Raw genomic sequence first — 7,438 nt, 5'->3', positions numbered from 1 at the left:
AAAGTAGGAGCGTAAATCAGCATTTTCTCATTCCGGAAGCACGCTGAAGTTTGAAACGCCCCAGACAACTTCCGATTGGTCAGATGCCATTGTGTCGCTATCCGTGACGTAGACTAACATCCGTTGATTGGCTGGGACAAATCCATGTGCTTACACGATCTCATACAAGGGAGGCAGACGCTATTGAAAATGTTCGATTAAGTGATCAAATATGGTGCCTCGCCCTATAAAGGGTTAACTGACTGCAGCTTTGGCTCGCTGGACCCTACCACCTTGGCGAGAGCTCGCAGGGACCCGAGGGGTACAGATACCTCGAGCGGGCCAGCAGTCCTGTGCTCGCCACGGCGGCACATATACTAAAATTGGATCGATACAGAGAAGATTAGCATGGCCCCTGCGAAAGGATGACACGCAAATCCGTGAAGCGCTCCATATTTTTGGCTTGCGACATTTGCGCTCCTCTTCTCGGTGGGCCCTCGTGTGGTGAGTATACGCAGGTTTCAGCGTGGGAGCGTTTTTGTTCTAAATCGCCAGACACCCTCACCATCTCAAAGCGTTTTAGAGATATTTCATTGCGGCCCAGCTCCATCACACCACGTGACAAACTCACGAAGCACATGGCTGTCGTCATACTCCGAGCTTGAGAGCAGGGCGAGGAGAAGTGTGTCTTCTGCGCTTATAACCACAATGCAATTAGCCTGAGCACTTCAACGCTCCCTTATAGAAATTAAGAAGAGAATCGGTGACAGTACGCCACCTTGTGGAGATGCCAAGAGATGCATGGCGTGCGCCCGGTCAGAGTCCGCTTATCCTGACCCTTTGCTGCCCGCCGGTCGAAAAGTCCAAAAGCCTTAAGGCCAGCCCGTGACTGGCATTGCATTTGTTTGAAAGTTCTTCTGCTAAAATAATAGGATGCATTGTGTCAGATGGTCAAGACAAATCAACAGACAGCTCCCCTCGGTAGAATGATCCAAGTGCCGTTCGTTTCCTTAACTGACTGCAGCTTTGGCTCGCTGGACCCTACCACCTTGGCGAGAGCTCGCAGGGACCCGAGGGGTACAGATACCTCGAGCGGGCCAGCAGTCCTGTGCTCGCCACGGCGGCACATATACTAAAATTGGATCGATACAGAGAAGATTAGCATGGCCCCTGCGAAAGGATGACACGCAAATCCGTGAAGCGCTCCATATTTTTGGCTTGCGACATTTGCGCTCCTCTGCTCGGTGGGCCCTCGTGTGGTGAGTATACGCAGGTTTCAGCGTGGGAGCGTTTTTGTTCTAAATCGCCACACACCCTCACCATCTCAAAGCGTTTTAGAGATATTTCATTGCGGCCCAGCTCCATCACACCACGCGACAAACTCACGAAGCACATGGCTGTCGTCATACTCCGAGCTTGAGAGCAGGGCGAGGAGAAGTGTGTCTTCTGCGCTTATAACCACAATGCAATTAGCCTGAGCACTTCAACACTCCCTTATAGAAATTAAGAAGAGAATCGGTGACAGTACGCCACCTTGTGGAGATGCCAAGAGATGCATGGCGTGCGCCCGGTCAGAGTCCGCTTATCCTGACCCTTTGCTGCCCGCCGGTCGAAAAGTCCAAAAGCCGTAAGGCCAGGCCATGACTGGCATTGCATTTGTTTGAAAGTTCTTCTGCTAAAATAATAGGATGCATTGTGTCAGATGGTCAAGACAAATCAACAGACAGCTCCCCTCGGTAGAATGATCCAAGTTCCGTTCGTTTCCTTAACTGACTGCAGCTTTGGCTCGCTGGGCCCTACCACCTTGGCGAGAGCTCGCAGGGACCCGAGGAGTACAGATACCTCGAGCGGGCCAGCCGGCTTCTGCTCGCCACGGCGGCACATATACTAAAATTGGATCGATACAGAGAAGATTAGCATGGCCCCTGCGAAAGGATGACACGCAAATCCGTGAAGCGCTCCATATTTTTGGCTTGCTACAATTGCGCTCCTCTGCTCGTTGGGCCCTCGTGTGGTAAGTATACGCAGGTTTCAGCGTGGGAGCGTTTTTGTTCTAAATCGCCACACACCCTCACCATCTCAAAGCGTTTTAGAGATATTTCATTGCGGCCCAGCTCCATCACACCACGCGACAAACTCACGAAGCACATGGCTGTCGTCATACTCCGAGCTTGAGAGCAGGGCGAGGAGAAGTGTGTCTTCTGCGCTTATAACCACAATGCAATTAGCCTGAGCACTTCAACGCTTCCTTATAGTAATTAAGAAGAGAATTGGTGACACTACGCCACCTTGTGGAGATGCCAAGAGATGCATGGCGTGCGCCCGGTCAGAGTCCGCTTATCCTGACCCTTTGCTGCCCGCCGGTCGAAACGTCCAAAAGCCGTAAGGCCAGCCCGTGACTGGCATTGCATTTGTTTGAAAGTTCTTCTGCTAAAATAATAGGATGCATTGTGTCAGATGGTCAAGACAAATCAACAGACAGCTCCCCTCGGTAGAATGATCCAAGTGCCGTTCGTTTCCTTAACTGACTGCAGCTTTAGCTCGATGGGCCCTACCACCTTGGCGAGAGCTCGCAGGGACCAGAGGGGTACAGATACCTCGAGCGGGCCAGCAATCTTTTGCTCGCCACGGCGGCACATATACTAAAATTGGATCGATACAGAGAAGATTAGCATGGCCCCTGCGAAAGGATGACACGCAAATCCGTGAAGCGCTCCATATTTTTGGCTTGCGACATTTGCGCTCCTCTGCTCGGTGGGCCCTCGTGTGGTAAGTATATGCAGGTTTCAGCGTGGGAGCGTTTTTGTTCTAAATCGCCAGACACCCTCACCATCTCAAAGCGTTTTAGAGATATTTCATTGCAGCCCAGCTCCATCACACCACGCGACAAACTCACGAAGCACATGGCTGTCGTCATACTCCGAGCTTGAGAGCAGGGCGAGGAGAAGTGTGTCTTCTGCGCTTATAACCACAATGCAATTAGCCTGAGCACTTCAACGCTCCCTCATAGAAATTAAGAAGAGAATCGGTGACAGTACGCCACCTTGTGGAGATGCCAAGAGATGCATGGCGTGCGCCCGGTCAGAGTCCGCTTATCCTGACCCTTTGCTGCCCGCCGGTCGAAAAGTCCAAAAGCCGTAAGGCCAGCCCGTGACTGGCACTGCATTTGTTTGAAAGTTCTTCTGCTAAAATAATAGGATGCATTGTGTCAGATGGTCAAGACAAATCAACAGACAGCTCCCCTCGGTAGAATGATCCAAGTGCCGTTCGTTTCCTTAACTGACTGCAGCCTTGGCTCGCTGGGCCCTACCACCTTGGCGAGAGCTCGCAGGAACCCGAGGGGTACAGATACCTCGAGCGGGCCAGCAGTCTTGTGCTCGCCACGGCGGCACATATACTAAAATTGGATCGATACAGAGAAGATTAGCATGGCCCCTGCGAAAGGATGACACGCAAATCCGTGAAGCGCTCCATATTTTTGGCTTGCGACATTTGCGCTCCTCTGCTCGGTGGGCCCTCGTGTGGTAAGTATATGCAGGTTTCAGCGTGGGAGCGTTTTTGTTCTAAATCGCCAGACACCCTCACCATCTCAAAGCGTTTTAGAGATATTTCATTGCAGCCCAGCTCCATCACACCACGCGACAAACTCACGAAGCACATGGCTGTCGTCATACTCCGAGCTTGAGAGCAGGGCGAGGAGAAGTGTGTCTTCTGCGCTTATAACCACAATGCAATTAGCCTGAGCACTTCAACGCTCCCTCATAGAAATTAAGAAGAGAATCGGTGACAGTACGCCACCTTGTGGAGATGCCAAGAGATGCATGGCGTGCGCCCGGTCAGAGTCCGCTTATCCTGACCCTTTGCTGCCCGCCGGTCGAAAAGTCCAAAAGCCGTAAGGCCAGCCCGTGACTGGCACTGCATTTGTTTGAAAGTTCTTCTGCTAAAATAATAGGATGCATTGTGTCAGATGGTCAAGACAAATCAACAGACAGCTCCCCTCGGTAGAATGATCCAAGTGCCGTTCGTTTCCTTAACTGACTGCAGCCTTGGCTCGCTGGGCCCTACCACCTTGGCGAGAGCTCGCAGGAACCCGAGGGGTACAGATACCTCGAGCGGGCCAGCAGTCTTGTGCTCGCCACGGCGGCACATATACTAAAATTGGATCGATACAGAGAAGATTAGCATGGCCCCTGCGAAAGGATGACACGCAAATCCGTGAAGCGCTCCATATTTTTGGCTTGCGACATTTGCGCTCCTCTGCTCGGTGGGCCCTCGTGTGGTAAGTATACGCATGTTTCAGCGTGGGAGCGTTTTAGTTCTAAATCGCCAGACACCCTCACCATCTCAAAACGTTTTAGAGATATTTCATTGCGGCCCAGCTCCATCACACCACGCGACAAACTCACGAAGCACATGGCTGTCGTCATACTCCGAGCTTGAGAGCAGGGCGAGGAGAAGTGTGTCTTCTGCGCTTATAAACACATGGCAATTAGCCTGAGCACTTCAACGCTCCCTTATAGAAATTAAGAAGAGAATCGGTGACAGTACGCCACCTTGTGGAGATGCCAAGAGATGCATGGCGTGCGCCCGGTCAGAGTCCGCTTATCCTGACCCTTTGCTGCCCGCCGGTCGAAAAGTCCAAAAGCCGTAAGGCCAGCCCATGACTGGCACTGCATTTGTTTGAAAGTTCTTCTGCTAAAATAATAGGATGCATTGTGTCAGATGGTCAAGACAAATCAACAGACAGCTCCCCTCGGTAGAATGATCCAAGTGCCGTTCGTTTCCTTAACTGACTGCAGCTTTGGCTCGCTGGACCCTACCACCTTGGCGAGAGCTCGCAGGGACCCGAGGGGTACAGATACCTCGAGCGGGCCAGCAGTCCTGTGCTCGCCACGGCGGCACATATACTAAAATTGGATCGATACAGAGAAGATTATCATGGCCCCTGCGAAAGGATGACACGCAAATCCGTGAAGCGCTCCATATTTTTGGCTTGCGACATTTGCGCTCCTCTGCTCGGTGGGCCCTCGTGTGGTGAGTATACGCAGGTTTCAGCGTGGGAGCGTTTTTGTTCTAAATCGCCACACACCCTCACCATCTCAAAGCGTTTTAGAGATATTTCATTGCGGCCCAGCTCCATCACACCACGCGACAAACTCACGAAGCACATGGCTGTCGTCATACTCCGAGCTTGAGAGCAGGGCGAGGAGAAGTGTGTCTTCTGCGCTTATAACCACAATGCAATTAGCCTGAGCACTTCAACACTCCCTTATAGAAATTAAGAAGAGAATCGGTGACAGTACGCCACCTTGTGGAGATGCCAAGAGATGCATGGCGTGCGCCCGGTCAGAGTCCGCTTATCCTGACCCTTTGCTGCCCGCCGGTCTAAAAGTCCAAAAGCCGTAAGGCCAGCCCGTGACTGGCATTGCATTTGTTTGAAAGTTCTTCTGCTAAAATAATAGGATGCATTGTGTCAGATGGTCAAGACAAATCAACAGACAGCTCCCCTCGGTAGAATGATCCAAGTGCCGTTCGTTTCCTTAACTGACTGCAGCTTTGGCTCGCTGGGCCCTACCACCTTGGCGAGAGCTCGCAGGGACCCGAGGGGTACAGATACGTCGAGCGGGCCAGCCGGCTTGTGCTCGCCACGGCGGCACATATACTAAAATTGGATCGATACAGAGAAGATTAGCATGGCCCCTGCGAAAGGATGACACGCAAATCCGTGAAGCGCTCCATATTTTTGGCTTGCTACAATTGCGCTCCTCTGCTCGGTGGGCCCTCGTGTGGTAAGTATACGCAGGTTTCAGCGTGGGAGCGTTTTTGTTCTAAATCGCCACACACCCTCACCATCTCAAAGCGTTTTAGAGATATTTCATTGCGGCCCAGCTCCATCACACCACGCGACAAACTCACGAAGCACATGGCTGTCGTCATACTCCGAGCTTGAGAGCAGGGCGAGGAGAAGTGTGTCTTCTGCGCTTATAACCACAATGCAATTAGCCTGAGCACTTCAACGCTTCCTTATAGTAATTAAGAAGAGAATTGGTGACACTACGCCACCTTGTGGAGATGCCAAGAGATGCATGGCGTGCGCCCGGTCAGAGTCCGCTTATCCTGACCCTTTGCTGCCCGCCGGTCGAAACGTCCAAAAGCCGTAAGGCCAGCCCGTGACTGGCATTGCATTTGTTTGAAAGTTCTTCTGCTAAAATAATAGGATGCATTGTGTCAGATGGTCAAGACAAATCAACAGACAGCTCCCCTCGGTAGAATGATCCAAGTGCCGTTCGTTTCCTTAACTGACTGCAGCCTTGGCTCGCTGGGCCCTACCACCTTGGCGAGAGCTCGCAGGAACCCGAGGTGTACAGATACCTCGAGAGGACCAGCAGTCTTGTGCTTGCCACGGCGGCACATATACTAAAATTGGATCGATACAGAGAAGATTAGCATAGCCCCTGCGAAAGGATGACACGCAAATCCGTGAAGAGCTCCATATTTTTGGCTTGCGACAATTGCGCTCCTCTGCTCGGTGGGCCCTCGTGTGGTAAGTATACGCAGGTTTCAGCGTGGGAGTGTTTTTGTTCTAAATCGCCACACACCCTCACCATCTCAAAGCGTTTTAGAGATATTTCATTGCGGCCCAGCTCCATCACACCACGCGACAAACTCACAAAGCACTTGGCTGTCGTCATACTCCGAGCTTGAGAGCAGGGCGAGGAGAAGTGTGTCTTCTGCGCTTATAACCACAATGCAATTAGCCTGAGCACTTCAACGCTCCCTTATAGAAATTAAGAAGAGAATTGGTGACACTACGCCACCTTGTGGAGATGCCAAGAGATGCATGGCGTGCGCCCGGTCAGAGTCCGCTTATCCTGACCCTTTGCTGCCCGCCGGTCGAAAAGTCCAAAAGCCGTAAGGCCAGCCCGTGACTGGCATTGCATTTGTTTGAAAGTTCTTCTGCTAAAATAATAGGATGCATTGTGTCAGATGGTCAAGACAAATCAACAGACAGCTCCCCTCGGTAGAATGATCCAAGTGCCGTTCGTTTCCTTAACTGACTGCAGCTTTGGCTCGCTGGGCCCTACCACCTTGGCGAGAGCTCGCAGGGACCCGAGGGGTACAGATACCTCGATCGGGCCAGCAGTCTTGTGCTCGCCACGGCGGCACATATACTAAAATTGGATCGATACAGAGAAGATTAGCATGGCCCCTGCGAAAGGATGACACGCAAATCCGTGAAGCGCTCCATATTTTTGGCTTGCGACATTTGTGCTCCTCTGCTCGGTGGGCCCTCGTGTGGTAAGTATACGCAGGTTTCAGCGTGGGAGCGTTTTTGTTCTAAATCGCCAGACACCCTCACCATCTCAAAACGTTTTAGAGATATTTCATTGCGGCCCAGCTCCATCACACCACGCGACAAACTCACGAAGCACATAGCTGTCGTCATACTCCGAGCTTG

At 51.9% G+C, this 7,438-nt stretch overlaps 10 non-coding genes across 10 annotated transcripts; all 10 read left to right on the top strand.

The window, feature by feature from the left end:
* The first annotated feature begins 332 nt into the window (after positions 1–332).
* On the top strand, positions 333–439 carry LOC141286008 (U6 spliceosomal RNA). The gene has a single exon (XR_012339132.1). It is a non-coding gene; the product is annotated as a U6 spliceosomal RNA (small nuclear RNA).
* A 648-nt stretch (positions 440–1,087) lies between these two features.
* On the top strand, positions 1,088–1,194 carry LOC141286007 (U6 spliceosomal RNA). The gene has a single exon (XR_012339131.1). It is a non-coding gene; the product is annotated as a U6 spliceosomal RNA (small nuclear RNA).
* A 652-nt stretch (positions 1,195–1,846) lies between these two features.
* On the top strand, positions 1,847–1,949 carry LOC141285567 (U6 spliceosomal RNA). Its single transcript, XR_012338695.1, has one exon. It is a non-coding gene; the product is annotated as a U6 spliceosomal RNA (small nuclear RNA).
* A 648-nt stretch (positions 1,950–2,597) lies between these two features.
* Positions 2,598–2,704, top strand: LOC141285557 (U6 spliceosomal RNA). Its single transcript, XR_012338685.1, has one exon. It is a non-coding gene; the product is annotated as a U6 spliceosomal RNA (small nuclear RNA).
* A 648-nt stretch (positions 2,705–3,352) lies between these two features.
* LOC141286006 (U6 spliceosomal RNA) lies at positions 3,353–3,459 on the top strand. The gene has a single exon (XR_012339130.1). It is a non-coding gene; the product is annotated as a U6 spliceosomal RNA (small nuclear RNA).
* Positions 3,460–4,107: 648 nt separating this feature from the next.
* Positions 4,108–4,214, top strand: LOC141286005 (U6 spliceosomal RNA). The gene has a single exon (XR_012339129.1). It is a non-coding gene; the product is annotated as a U6 spliceosomal RNA (small nuclear RNA).
* A 648-nt stretch (positions 4,215–4,862) lies between these two features.
* On the top strand, positions 4,863–4,969 carry LOC141285560 (U6 spliceosomal RNA). The gene has a single exon (XR_012338687.1). It is a non-coding gene; the product is annotated as a U6 spliceosomal RNA (small nuclear RNA).
* A 648-nt stretch (positions 4,970–5,617) lies between these two features.
* LOC141286003 (U6 spliceosomal RNA) lies at positions 5,618–5,724 on the top strand. The gene has a single exon (XR_012339126.1). It is a non-coding gene; the product is annotated as a U6 spliceosomal RNA (small nuclear RNA).
* Positions 5,725–6,372: 648 nt separating this feature from the next.
* On the top strand, positions 6,373–6,479 carry LOC141286092 (U6 spliceosomal RNA). Its single transcript, XR_012339215.1, has one exon. It is a non-coding gene; the product is annotated as a U6 spliceosomal RNA (small nuclear RNA).
* A 648-nt stretch (positions 6,480–7,127) lies between these two features.
* Positions 7,128–7,234, top strand: LOC141286002 (U6 spliceosomal RNA). The gene has a single exon (XR_012339125.1). It is a non-coding gene; the product is annotated as a U6 spliceosomal RNA (small nuclear RNA).
* Positions 7,235–7,438: the final 204 nt, after the last annotated feature.

This window comes from Garra rufa, chromosome 14, assembly GCF_049309525.1.
Source record: "Garra rufa chromosome 14, GarRuf1.0, whole genome shotgun sequence".
Lineage (NCBI taxonomy): Eukaryota > Metazoa > Chordata > Actinopteri > Cypriniformes > Cyprinidae > Garra > Garra rufa.
This window is presented reverse-complemented; position numbering and strand designations above follow the sequence as displayed.